This window comes from Schistocerca nitens, chromosome 1, assembly GCF_023898315.1.
Source record: "Schistocerca nitens isolate TAMUIC-IGC-003100 chromosome 1, iqSchNite1.1, whole genome shotgun sequence".
In the NCBI taxonomy this organism is placed as follows: domain Eukaryota; kingdom Metazoa; phylum Arthropoda; class Insecta; order Orthoptera; family Acrididae; genus Schistocerca; species Schistocerca nitens.
The window spans coordinates 1,272,264,352-1,272,283,327 of record NC_064614.1 but is presented as its reverse complement, the minus strand read 5'-3'; positions in this window follow the sequence as shown (position 1 = coordinate 1,272,283,327).

The following is an 18,976-nucleotide window of genomic DNA, read 5'->3' as shown; positions in this document are numbered from 1 at the left end:
TAGCACATACTCTTTGCCTTCCTAATAACGTTTTTAGACACTTTACATTAGTGTTTGTTATGTGCTACTGTACCTTGACTGTGACTACTTCTAACATTTTGATATAATTCCCATTTTGATCTATGTGATATCCTTATTATTATTACTATTTGTCAGTCATTTCCTGAGCATTGCTTGTGATTTAAATGAAAACTTAGTTTCTACAGGGAATGATATAACTCTCTTGAAAAATACTTTTCCAATATTCATGTCTGAAATACTTCTCTGTGATACTGACAAGAGGGAGATTGAATCAATAATTAAATCACTCTAGACTAAGAGTTATGATGGATATAATGGATTGTCTAGCAGAGTATTAAGGTATTGTGCTGCACATGTTAGCCTGTACTTAGCCATATTGGTAATTTTTTCTTGAAGAATGGACAGTTTACTGTCCTCAGAGTAAAGCCACTTTATAAAAAAAGGAGAAAGGAATAATGTAAACAATTTTGGACCTATTTATATGCCATCAGTGTATGCTAAAGTTATTGAGAAGGTTGTGTATGTAAAGATAATCGATCATTTTATTGCACATAATTTGGTGTAAAATGTACAATTCATTTTAAGAAGTGGTTTAACAATTGAAAATGCTATTTTATATTTCCTCTGTGAGGTACTTGATACGGGTAACTCTAAAATATTTCTGTTTGCTGATGACAATAGCTTGGGAGTAGAGGATATTGTGTGCTACATTGGCTCTGTTTCAAATAGCGCAGTTCATGACATAAGCTCAAGGCATGTAAAAACCCAGCCTGGAATCAAACCTGAGCCCATAGGACGTCAATCCGTCATGCTGGCCACTCAGCTATTGGGGTGGACATTGAGATAGATAGTAAACTGTCATGGAAGTCCCACATTCAGGATCTTGCTCAAAGACTTAATGCTGCCATTTTCACGATTTGAACCTAACTGGGGTAAGTGATAGTTCGACATGGAAAGTAGTCTACTTTGCTTAATTTCATTTGCTTATGATGTATGGTATTATATGTTGGGTTAACTCTTCCCATTCTTGAACAATACTTTTGGTTTAGAAACGAGCAGTCCAGGTAATAAGTGGTGTAAGTTTGCAAACCTCTTGTTGACCCCTGTTCATTTGTTTGGTTATTCTTACATTGGCCTCTCAATATATATGCTCGTTACTGTCATTTGTTGTTAACAATATCAGTTTTTTTCTCTGAGAAATAGCAGCTTGCACTCAGTTAATACTAGGCAGTAATTCAATCTGTATTTTGATCACAGTTCCTTGGCTCTTGTGCAGAAAGGTGTGCAATACACTGCTGCATCCATTTTCGATAACCTACCACAAGAATTCAGATATATTAGCAGTAATCCACACTGTTGCAAATTGAAACTAAACAGTTTCCTCGTGGGTCACCCTCTATTCTGTCTAGGAATTCCTTGAAACATTATGCTGATTCCACTGTTATATTGTTGATTGCTTATACATAAACTTTTAACTTGACACTTTTGGGTTCATAAAAATTTTATTTTATCTGTTAGTACTTTTATGTTGTAATTTCATGTACTGACACATTCCATGTCTTTGGATATATGCTCCTCAATTTGGTCTTACAGACAAGATGTGTAAAATAAAAAATAAGAAAAATCACATGAGTACAAATGATAAATCTACCAATGCATTGTCCTTTTAAACGATGTGTATGTGATATTGCTCCCATATGTTCACATTACTATCCCACATATTTTGATAATTTGGTGTAGGTTTTGCATGAATCATTTATTTCAGTTGCCTATAGGGCCCTGTCATCATGCATATATTCAGTTATGTAACTTATCTTTTGCACCTTGGTCCATGGCCATGACACTACATATGTAAAGCCACAAATGAGTACCACAGGATATACCATCTTATTTGATTAATATATTTAAAAGTTTATATGCTTAAGGATTTTCATTTCCATCATTATTATTGTGTATAGCCTTGTCACCGGCAGCATACCATGTGCAGACAGTGAAATATTTTGAACAGGCTGATACACATTTAGATTGTTATAGTCTGATATAGGGCTCAAGATGTATGTCATTATGTTTTCATGCAATTCATAGTAGCATTTCTGCACGGCACCCTGGACATCTATTAACCCTTTGTTTAGGGCTTTGACTGTTTCAACTATTTTATTTCTCCACTGAAAAGAATCAGATCCTATTTGATCCTTGATCTAGAGTAATTCCTTCTTTAGACCACTGCTGGCAGGGTCAACAGATTACTAACAGAAGTCTCGATTCACATGTTCACAGATTTTATGGTCTGATCTCCCTCAGAATTTGCCCAAGCATATATGTGTGCTGTGTCTTGCTGCCTGTGCACAGTAAACAGTTCTTCTACCATTTTTTCTTACTCTAATGACAAATTAATCACCTGGTATGAAAGTATAATGATAAACACTGGTAAAAAAAAGGCTGAGAAATACTGCACCAGCCAGACATGGTCAGAAGTATGTAAATGTAAAACTGAGCACTTTCATGACTATATTCAAACTAAAATTTGACGAGACATTTCCTAAAATCGCACATTCTGTTGGAGAATCTACCAGAAAAAACTGGGAAACAAAGGTACCAGAATATTCTGAACACTCAATTATCTCAGCTCTAGAAAAGACAATGAGAGTAGTCCAGCCGTCTTACAGTTGTTTTATCAAATGTGAAAGAACCTATCGGAAACTGCTGCAGGATGCAAAAAGAATTCAAAAGCATAAGGTTGTACAGATGTTCAACAATAAAAGCAAAGCAACAAGGAATATAGTAAAACAAGAAACTGGTAGCACCAAGCCAAACCTGACAAATATGAAAATTAAAAATAAAGGTGGTTTAATAGATAATCCTAAGGATAACTTTCTTGGCCATTACTTTAGTAACATAGCAACCAGACTTCAATTAAAGCTACCAAAAATACAATATACAGCTGCAAATAACTACGTACTTTACATAAAGCTGCTGCTACTAACCATGCATCATTGGGATTGTGTATAAATTTAAGAGTAAAATATCAATAGCTCCAGATGAGGTTGCAGTGTGTCTACTATGGGACTGTATTAGCAGCATACAAGCATCTCTGAAAGATACTATAAATCAATCATTCACTTCCAGTTGCTTCCCCGATTACCTAACACAAGCAGAAGTTCTTCCCATCTACAAAAAAGATAGTAAAGAAAATATAGAGAATTACAACCCAAATTCAATACTGCCTCCATTTTCAAAAATGATAGAAACCTATTATGGAAAACAGACTTATGGATTATTTAAATAAATATCAACTTCTGTGGAAAGAACAGTTTGGTTTCAGATCTGGAAAGGGAACAGAAGCTACTACAGGAAAATTAACAAAATTAGTTTTAGAAGCCCTAGATAAAGGATAAAATGTAACAGTTCTTTGCCCACACCTCAACAAAGCATCTGACATATTACGTCATGAAATACTTCTAGGTACATCTGAAGTACTGGAAATAAGGGTGAGGGGATCATAAATAAATAGTTTACGTCTTATCTAGAAAACAGTGCGCAGTGGGTACAGATCTCCCAAATTTCAGATGGCTGAAATTATATGATATTGGGATAATTTACATAGGAAGTACAACAGGCATGTTGTGACACATAAAAGACGTATCTGCTCAGTATGTTATAAGTTACCGAGAAGATTGTTGGTTCAAGAAACTATTCACAGACATGATGGATGACAATGTCAAAAAACACCTGTTGCAGGGTTGACCACTTAATCATGGTATAGGGGCTGTTGCAACTGCTGAAATACACTGTGAACAATCTGTGGCTCAGGTGACCACAGTGCTCACTGTCACACCCTGTCACATGAGTGGGCACTAGCGCATGACAAAATCTGTCACTCGTGTGACAACTGAAACCACAGTATGACCCATCACACAAATAACCACTTTTTACACTGCACACTCAATTGTTGGATGACCACTCAAATGACAACATATCCCATCACACAAGTGACCAATGAAATCACTACTCCATCACAGCACACTTAATGGATGAGTATGTTCTGCCTCATGTCTGTGAGAGTATACATTATATGCAGGTCAGTCCAGTGAAGCAGCAGCAGCAGCAGGGACACATCCGAATTATCTGCTCCCTAATCCTGCTGGATCCCCTTAAATTGGACACACTGTGGTGATATAACCTAGACATCAAACTTGCATTCTATGTTGTTGGGTTTCATGTATTATATTATTATGTATCCTGGCTACAAAACGTAACCCCCCTCCCAAAAGGAGGGTGTAGTTGAGGGTCAGGTAAATTAGGCTGGTAAGTGCACTTGAGGCCCAGAGTAGGATTGGACCAAAGATTGTGCTGACTGGAGAGGTAGTGTTGAGGTCGTCTGAGGTGGGTGCATAGAAGTGGGTTCAAATGGGAAGGTGTATGTCACCTTTATATGTTCCAGTGACAGTGTCTATGTGTTCCCATGTATGGAAACTTCCATGGTATAATGACTTCGACTAACAATCTTGTGAGGTCCAGAGAATGGACATTGGAGACCAGGCCTGACCCCCTCAACACTGACCATTACATGCATGGCAGTTGTTGAATCTGAATGAACATAGGAAGTTGGGTTGCCATGCCGAGAGCCAAGTCGACGCCATATGCATGGAATACGGTTGTGCAGTTCATACAGGAATGCTGAAATGTCTGAGTCAGAAGAGGTAGCAGAGAATTTGACACATTCTCTGGTATCTGAGGCTGCTCACCATATACCGTAAAAGAGCTTATTCACTGGAGTGTTGAGGTCTGTCTTGAAACAAGTGGAGGTTGAGAAGTATGAGGAGGAGTACAGTAGTCCTTGCTTTGTTGTGGCAAACTAGAGCTACCTTCAAAATTTAATGCCATCACTGAAGCGTATCAATTTGGGCTGAATGGTGATGATGAGTGCCAAAGAATTTGGTAAGCTTTTTGAACAGCTGGAATTCAAATTTCCTTTCACAACCTTTGGTGATGTGGAATAGGAAAGCATAATGATCAGTCCACTTACTGACAAATGCTAGTGGCACAATATCAGCTGAGATGTAAGAAATTGGTGTTGCCCCTGGGCAGTGTGTGAAATATTCAATGATAGGTAAAAGATACTGCTGAACATCAGAGGTGAGGAAGTGATTGACAATGTTAACATGGGCACGCATAAGCCTCCCTGTAGCCAAAGGAAAATCAACAACTGGGGCATGGATGTGCAGGTCAACCGTACTAAGCTTACAGGCACCACAGCAGTGGTCCCAGCTGCAACAATCTGGGCTGATACCAAGCCACACATAGTGATGAATCCTGGTAGTAGCTTTAATACCTGGGTGTCACAGGTTATGAACACTGTCAAAGGCCTGCTGGGGGAAAGCATCTGGTAGGAAAGGTTGTAAGTTGCGATTGCAGGTATCACATAATAATTTGTGTCTGTGCCAGCCTAAAGCCAGTTTTTGGGTATTGGTGATAAGAGTGCAGCTCCGTACTAACCTCTTGAGCTGCAGTGACTGTTGTGAAATTGATGCAACCAGTGATCCCAGCAACTCATGCTGACAATTGGCAGCTATATTGTTTGAGCTGAGCTGAGAGATATGTTCCAGTTGGTGGAATTGACATGGTGAGCAGTGACTTTATCTCTGCTGCATGGTATATAGTATGGGTCTGTAGTGTGGAAATGTCATTAAGTTCCTGGCCTCCAGCGTTTGGCGGATGTACCCGATTACGTCATAGGGGACAAGCAGCTTCCTGTCATAGGCACATCATTGGTGTTTTGTTGGCATAAGCTTCATTGAAAAGAGGATCAATGGTTCTCAGGAACCGCTGAAGTGTTGTTGCAAAGGTGCTCCTAAGGCACAGTTGTTGGTGTCAACCACCAGTGCCGACTGGGTGTTCATAGTATTGTCATTATTCCATCCTGGATTTTCTTTGTTATTTAGTTACTTTTATGTTTCTTGCCTCATTTGGCACAATAATTTGTAATGATGTGGAATGAGTTGTTTTTCATTACATGCTGAACATTTATTAATCTTTTTTTTTTTTTAAATATACAGACTTGGATTTGTAATTTCTATCCACCACCTTTCACACATTACATTGTGAGAAGTTCTGCTGTATCGAAGGCAATGTCAAGGAAAAAGGTTTTTAAGTTTGTTTTCTAATTTTACTTTGCTTTCTGTCAGACATTTTATATCAGTGGCCAAGTAATCAAAAATTTTTCTTGCAGCATTGTGCATCTCTTTTTGTGCTAAAGACAACATTAATATGAAGTAATAAATGTCATTTTTCATTCAAGTATTGTAATTATGTGTGTAACTGTTCCTTTTGAACTGTAATAGAATATTTACAATCAACTTTATGAGGGAAAAAATCTACTTTGAATTTGTAGTCAGAATGTCCAACTTCTTAAACAAATACAAGATGTTCATGAATAAGTACCACCTATTATTCTTACAGCATGTTTCTGAGCAATTAAGACTTTCGTTCTTAAAGATAACACTACTGAATGAAAATATGCAAAATATGCCAACTTACTTATTTGTCTCTCAACAAGATTTGATATGATTCTAAGTACAAAAGTGGCTGAACTAAGTTGCTTTAGGAATTCCAAAATGTGCTTTTTCCAGTTTAAGTTCTCATGAATATGGACACCTTGAAATTTTGAAGTTTCTGCCCTAGTTATTATTTTCCCCGCATGTTTTACACTTGTCATTAATAAAGTACCCCCGGATGTGCAGAACTGAATATGAAATTGAAAGTGAGCTCTTTCACAGAAAATAAGTCAATGAAACTTTTAAGAACATTGTTTACCATTTCTTCTTTTTCTGTATGTGTGCTTGGATTGATTCAAATACATGGATAAGAAAAAAAAAATTTCCCAGATTTTTCCCAGATTTCCCAGTTAAAAATACATATTTTCCAGGATGAAAATGCACTATATCCCTGGTGAAATTACATTTTTTCCACATTAAGGGACAATATAAGTTCCCTTTGAGCTATCAAACTTACGTCCTTTGAATGGTGAAGGTTTCATACACCATATAGAATTTGCCAGCATTTTAGAAAATGAACCTAGCAAAAAAAAAATTATTTCTGAAATACCTCTAAGATGCAGCAGCATTTACACTGTATATTTTCACTTTACAGAAATATAAACAGGAACTCCACCAAATATGGCATGGTAACTTCTGAAGTACTGAAATCGAGATAGCAATGTCCTTTTGTCCACCAATCATAGTTTATGCCACATGATCTTACCAGCCAAAGACAGCAGATATTCATTGATATAGTCAGCCAATAGCAGCATCATTCTTAATTAGTGCAAACACACAAACAGGAAAAGTTAAATTAAATTACTATACATACAGCATAGCTACAAGCTATTACATATAATATTGGTAAAAAAATTATTTTGCTGCCTTTTTTTCTCCCAAAGGTGTGATTATGCAGTATACTAAGAATACAGCTTAAATTGCAGGCACTGAATATTTCTGTCAAGCATTAATATAAATTTCGTTGCTGTGCACAGAACATTTCGTGGGTTACCTGGCTGAATACATGTTCCAGCAAAGAATTTTGACTTTATGATAGAAAAGAAAATTACATATGGACTTTTTCAATAACTCACTTCGCACATTTTTTAAAGGATACTTATACTTTTTGCCATAGTTAGTGCTTCATTTGTACTCTATGAAAGAACTATAATAAATATGGAAAGCTAATCTTGAAACTTAGACTTTTGTAGCTTGTGTTACCCTTTAAGAGACATCAAACAAAATGTGGCAGTAAAATATTAAATAACAGTGTAAATGTCTGATCTTCAGTGTTTTTATAAGAAATTCATTGCACTTCCTCACACATAACATAATTCATGTTTCATAAAAGGAATTACATTGAAAGTAAAACTTTTCACACTACCATTTGCAACATTCTCCCTCGACCTATTACAAGTGCAAGCAGTTGTGATGTCACACTCATTGAAACAAGGCCCAAGAGACAGACACACTGAAAGAAATTTGTTGTTACTAAGTATTTCACAGTCTTTGACACATTTTGCAGTTGGCAGAGTCTTGTGTGTGTTCACAGTCTTTTGTAATTGTTAAAGGACAAATTTAATTTGCAACTACAGTTGTAATTTGGTTTTATTCTCTTGTTTATATTTTATTGCTGCAATAATATTCTTCAACCGTGGGCTAAAGTAAAATTCTTTGTTAGAGTAACAGCTGAAATTAGAAAAATTTAAATGAAAATTAATGTAATGAAATATTTCTGGAAGTCTAAAAATTTCCCAGGTTTTTCCTGAATATCCCAGGGTGTATGAACCCTGCAATATTAGTGTCATCTGCAAAAGAAACTAATTCTGCATGCTATATATTAGACAGAAGATTGTTCACACATATGAGTAACACTAGTGGACCTGAGGCTTGGGAAACCCGATATGTGATTTTCCCCAGTCAGAATTATGTCCCCGGACTACATTGATTGAGTCGGCACATAAAAGGCATTAACAGTAGAGCAACTTTTCTGAACCCCAAACTGCCATTTACTGAGGATATTGTTGCTAAGGTGAGATATCATTCTAAAATGCATAACCTTCTCAGAAATCAGTGGTTCAGTGTAGCTGTGATGAAGAAGAAAACACTAGTATGATGTTGAGGTAAAGGAAGCAACAGGTGATGAAGCACTGTTGATGAATCAGTGCAATATTTGGCAGCATTATGGAGATAAAATGGCAAGTGGTGTGCTGATGGATGCCTTTGGGCTGTGTTCCATAGTGACTGGTATCTGCATGGATGCCTTCATGCTGCCAAGAACACTGAAGTACTGCTGAGGGCATAGTTGAAGTAGCAAACTCTTGGAAGAGGATATATTTCTGGGATGGTGCATGCATTGTGAGCACAATACACAATATTTGCCATAAGTCTGTCAGGATGTATCCCTTTTCAGTATAAACTGAGGAGGAGAGTAGCTGTAAGTTGATCCCTGACAGCTGCAGTGGCTAGGTGCAGAAGCTTCACAGGCCTACGTCAACCAATAATGTAATGCAATTTTATAAACATCTCTGTGGCAACACTTCAGTAGACAGCTGTTGTTTTCACCTGTAGCTGTTAGCACTTCACAGCTGGAAGCCTGAAACAGTGCTACGAGCTGCCATGGACCTCCTTATGTGACCTTCGCTAAAGGATCTGTTCATATGGTGAATGATGTCATCCCAAAGCAGAAACTCAAATTCAGCTTCAGCAGAAACAAATTGCTCCAGTGTTAAGTGTCATGGTCTATTGAAAACTGGAGGACTAGATTTGGTGCATGTGTGATGTACTGTGCAATGTCATTGTTTTCTTGGTGCTCCACGTGAGAGCATGATAGCTGGAAAATGGTGGAGATGATCCTGGTAATGCAGCATGGATGAGCTTCAGTACAAAATTTGGTACATCATGGCAGAACCCAACAGTTAAGTGACTGGAGTCCTTGTCAATGAGATGAGAGCCAGGGATGTTAGGGAGCAGCAGAAAATGTGCTAATAAATCAGCACCAATGGCTGGTTCTGTGATAAATGCTATGGTGAGTTTCCAGCTGAAGGTGCAGTGCAATCCTAGATGTAGTTGTGAAGGACAGACACCCTAAGTGGTGACAGACAAGTAATTGGTAGCCAATAGCTAAAATGGTGCTGGTTGATCCCCTATGAGCATTGTGTGTGGACAGTCACACATGCCAGACTCTATTTCTATACGAAAAAAAGGGACAGACTCTCTATCCAAGATGAACAAGCAATTTGACACAGTTTGATAACTGTACATACTCACTCATGGGTGCTGCTGGCTTTGGGTTGGTCACGTGGTGGACAACACTGGGAAGTTTGCTTGACAAAGATGCAGTGATTCCAATACATAGTGGTATGGTCTTTGGCACAGTAACATACATGGGTATGCTAGTAAGGATGTGGTGATGTGGGAACACTAGCTGACTGTGCATGACCTGCAGACACCTGATCTGTGATAGCTTTGATCTGGTGCGAAAACACATAGGAAGCACAACAGGCACATTCCGGCACATAAAAAACACAATGGCTCATTAAGTACAAGTAGATTTATTGTCAAAATGGTTGGTACAATATGCCAGTCAAAGAAACAGTCACAATACCACAATGCACTCATCATAGGAGCGATAACTTAGTCCCTGCACAAGGCGTGCAAGGTCTGTCGCAGCAACAACCACTAAAAAAACATGTAAACAATCTATCTCTTGGGTGACCACTGCACTCATTGGCACCAGAGTTTCTCTTGTTTTGCTTTAAAACAATTTCAAAAAACTTTATACTCACCACATCAAACAAGCCGACTTGGAGCAGGAGAGGCACCACAGGACATTTTAATTTCCACTGTCTATACTTTTACAAATAAATTCATAAAACTTTGTCAAAATGACCAGGAAGGATTCAGAATTCACACTCATAGCAGTGGAAGTTCAAAAACATAACGAAGTAATTTTTTTTTTACATGTGAAATTTCATCATTTTTTTCACTTACTAATGGCAGCATTTGTTGCTATAGCAACACTTTTCTTCATAAGTAAGAGAGATGGTTTGATGAATTTTGCACAGCATACAAACCATACTTAAAGGTGTATGAAACTCTAGAATTTTACAAAACTATTAAAAACTGTGGTAAAAATTGAGGTAATTATCTACAAAATTTGTGTTTTTTCTAAACATGAAGTTTAAAATACAACAGATCATTCAATTTTTCATAAATTAAATAAATTCTAGAGTTTCATACACCTTTAAGTATGTTATATATGCTGTGCAAAATTCATCAAACCATTTCTCTTACTTATGAAGAAAAGTGTACCTATAGCAACAAATGCAGCCATTAGTAAGTGAAAAAATGATGAAATTTCACACGTAAAAAAAATTTATTTTGTTATGTTTTCGAACTTCCACTGCAATGAGTATCAATCCTGAATCCTTCCTGGTGATGCTGACAAAGTTTTATGAATTATTTGTAAAAGTATAGACACTGGAAATTAAAATGTCCTGTGATGCCTCTCCTGCTCCAAGTCAGTCCGTTTGACATCCTACTTCTCTTAAAAGTTTTCTGTTTGGTTTTATACATCTGAACAGGGTGACATTAATCCATGCTGACTAGAGCAACAAATTATAATATTGGGAATGTAGCCTTTAGTCAGTGTAAAAGTTAATGACAACTGCATAAAACCGAAACTAAGTACTGTACCTTCTTGATTTTTAGGATGCGTGAATTTTTTTTTTTTTTTTTTTTTCTTTTTACTTACTACCAGGTACAGTCTACAGTGTTCTTGGACACAACAGAATGGAAAATCTCTTTGTTCCTCATCTACAATCAGTAGTTCATGAAAATCTTGCATTTAAGTAAGACAGCTTTCAACCATATCATTTTAACAGCTTTTCACTCTTTAACTAACCTTTTAGCATCTAAATAAACTATGTGATCAAAACTATCCAGACACCTGGTTGAAAATGACTTACAAGTTCATGTCACCCTCCGTTGGTAATGCTGGAATTCAGTATGGTGTTGGCCCACCCTTAGCCTTGATGACAGCTTCCACTGTCACAGACATATATTCAGTCAGGTGCTGGAATGTTTCTTGAGGAATGGCTGCCCATTCTTCACAGAGTCCTGCACAGAGGAGAGGTATTGATGTCAGTCAGTGAGGCCTGACACAAAGTAGCATTCCAAAACATCCCAAAGGTGTTCTATAGGATTCAGGTCAGGACTCTGTGCAGGTCAGTCCCTTATAGGGATGTTATTGTCATATAACCACTCCCCCTCATGGGATGCATTATGAACAAGTGCTCAAACGTAGTGAAAGATGCAATCGCCATCCCCAAATTGCTTTTCAACAGTGGGAGACAAGAAGGTGCTTAAGACATCGATGTAGGCCTGTGCTGTGATAATGCCATGGAAAACAACAAGGGATGCAAGCTCCACCATGAAAAATATGACCACACCATAAAACCACCACCTGTTGGCAGTTACTGTTACTGTTGGCACTCGACACACTGGCAGATGAAGTTCATCGGGCATTTGCTATACCCACACCCTGTCATCAGACTGCCACACTGTGTAGTGTGATTTGTCACTCCAAACAACATTTTTCCACTGTTGAATCGTCCAGTGTTTATGCTCCTTATACCAAGAGATGTCGTTTGGCATTTACCGGTGTGATGTGTGGCTTATGAGCAACCACTCAGCCAAGAAATTCAAGTTTTCTCACATCCTGCCTAACTGTCATATTACTTGCAATGGATCCTGATGCAGTCTGGATCCTAGTTTCGATGTCTTCAGTTGCCCCACCATTTTTGGAAACAATGCTTCATAGATAACAAAAGTTTTCTGCCTGCTCAATCTCCTCTTCTTTCACAGGTAGTGCATTCTTGTTCTTACTGTTCATACTAAGCTCTTTAGTCGTAGCTGTGTTTATTTTTAATACAGCTCTCTGAGCTTGTGCTTCTCACTCATATCCTTGAAAACATGGGTCAGGAGACAGATGTTGTTTGTAAAGTCCAGGTCCTCAAGGCAATCATATAGAGTCCACTGTATAATTCTTCTTTTCTCTCGGGTTACCTTCTTCATGACAACATCTAATGTCAGAAAAACAGCAGTGCCTTACTCCAAATTTAAAATGAATGGTTCTGAGTGATTTCCATCATGTTTCACCTCTGTACATCATCTTCATGATACTGATGATCTTTGGAGGTACTCTGTAACTCTGCATTGTTTTCCAGATGGCTTCATGTTGCACCCTATCAAAGGATTTTTCCAAGTCAGCAAAAGCCAGGTACAATGGAGACCAGTATTCCAAGGATTGCTCAGTAATGATCCTCGAGGTGTTTATTCGGTCTGTGCATGATCTGCTTTCTACCAGTGATGGTAGAGCACTTGCCCACGAATGGCAAAAGTCCCGAGATTGAGTCTCAGTCAGGCACACAGTTTTAATGTGCCAGGAAGTTTCATATCAGTGCACACTCTGCTGCAGTGTGAAAATCTCATTCTATCAACCTCAAAGTCTTCCGCTCCTCTCATGGTCAGCTACACGTAGCTTGCTCTTGGGTAGCAAATTCGAAAAATCTGTACATATATAACATGGATAATAAAATGAAATGTTGTTTTGATCGTCGATCAACATTGATACTGAGAAATTTATGGACAGCTACTCCCTCTATGGTCTCATTTTGTACTTTAATGCTTTTCTATTAAGTTTTCTACTTACATAGAAGTTCTTGTGATTAGTCTCCTTTATATTAAGAGTTACCAGTTGAGGTCTCACATATGTGCCGTGTGAGCTTTCTCCTAACATTTCTGGTGTCCTATTTGTAATTATTATATTATTGTTGTCAGCAAGTAACACTGTTTCATCTTGTGTGACCTGTAGTGGCAAGCCAGTAATGTATGAGGTAGTTCGAAAAGTTCTTAGAGCGGAATAGAAAGATATGAATCAAACAAGTGTAACTTTTTTATGTTTCAGTGTAGGCTCCCTTTGTACTAATACATGTGGCCCAGTGATGTTGCAATACCTTGAGCTCAACTAAAAAATTAGATTCCTCTGTGCCTGCAAAACACTGTCAACCTTGGCTGTACGTTCTTCGTTTGAAGACAATCTCTATCCATCATAGAAAATACTGAGCTTGAGGAAGAGATGGATGTTTGATGGAGCCAAATAAGGTGAGGTTGGCAACAATTCATATCTAAACTGATGTATTTTGGTCATGGAATTGACACTTGTATGTATGCGCATACTGTCTTGTTGAATGATGACTTTCTTTCCTGCCAAACCTGGCCTTCATTTGTATATCTTTTGCTGTAGATGGTCTAGGACGTTAGTGTAACATTATCCTGTAATTGTTTCACCTGAGTAAAGGTATCATATCAGCAGAATTCCTTTTGCATCTCCAGAAACTAACACCATGACCTACCAAGCTGACGTTATTGTCTTTGTAAAGCTTCCCGGCTTAGGACAATGTTACAGTAAGTAAGTGATTACACTCATGAATCAATTTGTTGACACAATCAGTTTATGATCACAAACGTAAGTCCTGCACTCTTTTAGCATTTCAAAGCAAATAAAAAAAATCCTTCTTGACAATAAAGGCAAGACTTCTTCGACAACTTAAAGTTCTCAGAAAAAAAGTAAATAAATATTTATGTGAGACAATCCTCTGAAAAGTTCTACTGCTAAAAAAGTGTCTCTCTTCTTAGGATGCACAGTATGCAAAAAATTAAAGTCCCATCTCATAAGCAATACAACTATTTTGAGCCTCAGTGTCCACAGCTGGAGCAGCAGGTCATGATGCGCATTGGTCCCAGGTGGCAAGGGCATCATCAAGTCTTGGCGATGACATAGTGCTGGGAAACTTCTGCTTCTGCTGGCATAGATTGAACTGTCTGTTGCTTGCTGGGTGAAGGCAGTTACACTCATGTGGTGGATGACTACTAGATAGCTATTGGTCTGGCAATGTGTGCTCAAACTGGCTGAGTAAAGCATACTGCAGATGCACCCAAAGATCCATATACATGGTGGTGTCTACTGCTCTCATGGGTGCCCTCAGAACTAGCTTGCTTCCTGCAGGACAGGCGAAGTTCAGCTGACTTTGACCAATGTGCCTGCAGAACTGGAGTCAGGAGCTGGATAACCGTGTAACGTTGTGGGTTGGCAGCTTGTAGGAGACCCCAGAAACACACCATATCTTACCCAATTCTCGAGAAAGACCAAGAGGGGCAGAGACTGGAGTGAGAAACAACGGCATCGTCACTGCCAGAAGCATTGCCACAGGGCAAGGTAGGGGTTGCTGCTGTGTTGATATCCATTGGGATGGTGAATGGAGGCATCATCTGGCTGGGCACACTGGAAGGTGGAAGCAACACATCTGCTGTGTGAGCAGCAAGCTACTTAGTGTCCTTTGTATCTGAAACACAGAACTGAATGGCAGAGTCTGTTGTAGGCCAAAAATTCATGGCAGGGCAGTATTGGTTGATGTGCTGTAAGAGTTGGGAGCACTCGAGAAGTGTGATGAGAAGCATAGCTTGCCTCAGAAGATGGGAAACAGTGGTTGTCAGCTAGGACAGAAAAAATTCATATCCCTCATCAGGTCCCTGGGAGACAAACAATATTGGTGGGAAGAAGGGGAGAAGGGGGATGGTCTGTCGGGTGAATAATGGACAGAGAAGAGTGGATAGGGCAACCATGGGGCCACTCTGCCAGAGAGGAGCCCTCCATCAGAGTGCCTCAGTATGATCTGTGAAATAGATGAAAATTCTCATGAGAGGAGTGGTACTCATGTAGTTTAGACATTTAAAATTTAAAAGTCTGCAGAAAATGCTCAGCAGTGCCATTAGAGGCAAAGTGGAAAGGCACGGTGGGAATTAATGCAATGCTGTGAGCAGCACAGAAGGCAGAAAATTCAGAGGAAGTTAGCTGAAGCCCATTATCAGTGACAATAGATGCATGGAGGCCCTCAAGTGTGAAAATCTGGGTAATTGCCCAAATGGTGTGGGAAGAGAAATTTGAAGACTTGCAGACCACAAACAGAAAACAGGACCCAACGTGCATGATGGTAAGCCACATAGAGTCAAGGATGGGGTATTCGAAGTCCAGATGGATGTGGGACCAAGGACCGGCAGTGGAAGGCCATGTTAAGTAATACTGAGGTGAGAGAGACCCTCACCAACTCTGGCAGGTGGAGCAAGCAGTGACCAAATCTCTAATAGTAGAATCCATACCTCATACACATTATGGTGAGCCAGTCACTAGGTAAGAACAGTCCACCAATGTCCTTTGTGGAGCAACTGGAAGATGTGATTGCAGAGAGCCGCCAAATAACCATCCAAGTGCAGTTGTCACCCTGGAGCAGGACAATGCTGTCCCGGGAAGAGAGGTCCTGTCATTGATCCCAGAACACCTGAAGATCTGGGTGTGCCGCAGCCTTAGGGTTGGGTGGCCAGCTTTGCCAGATGTGCTGGAAGAGATGCAGAAGACTGGATTGTCTGCACTGTGGAGTCAGATAAGGTTGACATCCAGGAGTAGCTGTGCAATGTTGGCAGTAACAGCGGTCAAGGTGGCAGCAGACTTCTGGATCAGTATTGAACACTGGGTCCTCTCTTACTGAAAGCCGGGAAAGGAGGTCAGCATTGGTATGGTGGATAGTGGAGCACAAAATTGTCTCATAGGAATAGACAGAGAGGAACTAGGCACAGGGCACAGTGTTGGAGGCAGTGGGCTGTGTGGTGCTGAAACCCAGAGGAAGGGCAACGGGGGCTTCTGGTACATACTGAGGGTACATGGGCACCCATAGACATAATCATTGGACTTTATGAACCCAAAAATAATGGCCAGTGCTTATTTTTTGATTTGGCCATAATTACACTGGGCAAAATAGTTTCAGAGACTAGTTTTAGAGGCAAAGGCAATCAGATGCTCCACTTCATTGATCACTTAGTAAAGAACAGCTCCCACACCATAATTGGAGGTATCAGTAGTGAGTGTACACAGCTATCATATGTCATAAGGCAGGTAGGCTTGAGGAGCACCTGTTTTAATAAGCAGAATATCCTGCCACAGTCAGGGGGACCAGAGGCACTGGACATTAATTCAAAGGAAGTGAAGAAGAGTCTCTGCAACGGCAGTTGCATGGAGAATGAAATGACCTAAGACAGATTTGAGTTGATTCTTGTGGCAAAGCACAGGGAGCTTCTGTATCACCTCAATGGACTGCATGACAGGGTAGATGTTGGAAGCACTTACGATGTGGCCAAGATATTCCACTCATTGCACTAACAGGTCACACTTGTCCTTGTTTCAATGGAGACCCACATGACCAGACACTGCAAACAAAAGATTCAGATTGTGTAAGAAGTCTTAGACAAAGGCACCAGTAACCATGATATTGTCCAAGTAGTTGGCAGCCTGGGTAACATATAGCAACAGTTGTTCAAGATATTGTTGGAAAATTACTAATGCACTGATGATACTGAATGGGAGCTGATTGTATTGTAAAAGACCAAACAGGATATTGATAACCAAATTGTCCGGGAGGCTGCCTCAAAAGGAATTTGCAGGTATGTGTCACAAAGATCAGTTTTTGCATAAATCTTGCTAGCACCCAGTTGAGGCAAAATCTCCTTAGCTTAGGGGATAGGGTAAGAGTCCACTATTGACTAAGAGTGGACCATGACACTGAAAAATGCTGCAGATGTGTTTCTGACCCATATTCTGCCAATAAATTGTTGTCTTACCACTAATAATTGTTTAACGGCTTAATAACACTGCTCATGCAGTGAACGTAGTTGGATTTAAATTAACAGTCTGTAAAAAAAACGGTTCACTACACTCAAATGTGAAAACCTGGCCAAATTCACTTACACTACTGTGAAAGCTTCTTTTATGCACTTAACAATAGTGTTCTGCAGCTACGTAGTGTACTAACTAAGAACGATTCTTTCATGTGATACAGCTCTATTTTGCAATAGGCCTACACATTCTAATATACTTACTGAATTACTATTGTTCTCTGAATAGCTTTTGTCATTTTAGGGTTAGCCAGATGTTTTAACCTTACATGCAATTTAGAAATACTGATGCACTGTTAGTACCATTCCATAGTTATGAACATAAAAAACTAACATTATAACTATAGTAAAACCTGTTTATACATTAGCAGACTGTACATTTTGCCGCCATTTCTGTTTGATACTGTTCTAAGCTTTTTCTCTCTGAACTACTTCTTTTCCTGCTATTAAAAGTCGACTTTCGGAAGTAACTGGAGGATATCTCATCATCCTTCCCTTCGAACAACGTTTAGAAAGCTCCATCCTCCCCTCTTCTTAAATTAATTGGATGATTATTCGGTTTTTCCTTCTCCTTTTCATTAGTCGACACAATAACAATACTTAGATCTTACTGTCTGTTCATTTCAAACAAAACTGTACGTTTAAAAACAATGAATAATTTATGTAACACACTAAAATTAAATGAATGGGTTTTATGATGAAAGTACGTTGCCTTTAATCTGCTGACTCGTGGGGTGGCGATGCTGATTTTACCGCCATGTGTGTAAACACTGGACTTCTGACAATGGTGACGGTCAATTGACCTGGCAGAAAATATGTGCTGTGTGTGCAACTGGCCTTAAAGACCTGGTCAGAAAGAGCGTGGCCTGGTGGTGCGACCTGTGGCCTTGAACAGCAACGGCAACGGAAAGGCCGCATCATTGTTGTATATAGGTGTCGGTCACACAGAGCGCGACTCTGCTGGCTCGCCGCACCAGCTGACGTCGAGTTTCAGCACAGACAGATTCGCAGCAGCCCGGAGCAGCTGTTTGCATTTGCTGGTGCATTTGACAGCAACGGCACGAGGCAGATCTTTGATACCACGCTACATGTGCAGGCTGCTATGTGATGAGGTTACGTCTGTTTCCACGGTGTGACAGCTGATGCAGCAGCAACCGCTTTTGCCTGTCCGGCGTTCCTTGCCCCGGTCATCCACCGTGCCTGACCCGTACAGGCAGACTGCGGCATTGTGTCTGACCAGGCCTTCAAGATGCTGAAAATCAGTTTTTATCTTTCCTGTATGTTTGGAAACTGGCTCATCTGGGATATATTATAGGAACGAAGCCTAGAAACACAGATGGCCCTTGTGACTCCTAAGGGATTGAGACCACTCATTTCTAAGTCATTATCAAACTATCACAAACAAGCCATCATTGTCTCATTAATCATCAGTCACTTATTAGTTACCATCTCTCTACAATATGCCATATCGATCAAATGCCTGGATGGTTAAAGGCGTACCCTCACTTGCAATTCTGAAGTAAATGGCAATGGGCAAATGTTTCAAACTTGGTCCCAGTGTGGCGACTCCACATGGTCATAGAGAGGAGACAAATAAAACTGGAAATGCATCTCCGAATAAAATTTGGCAG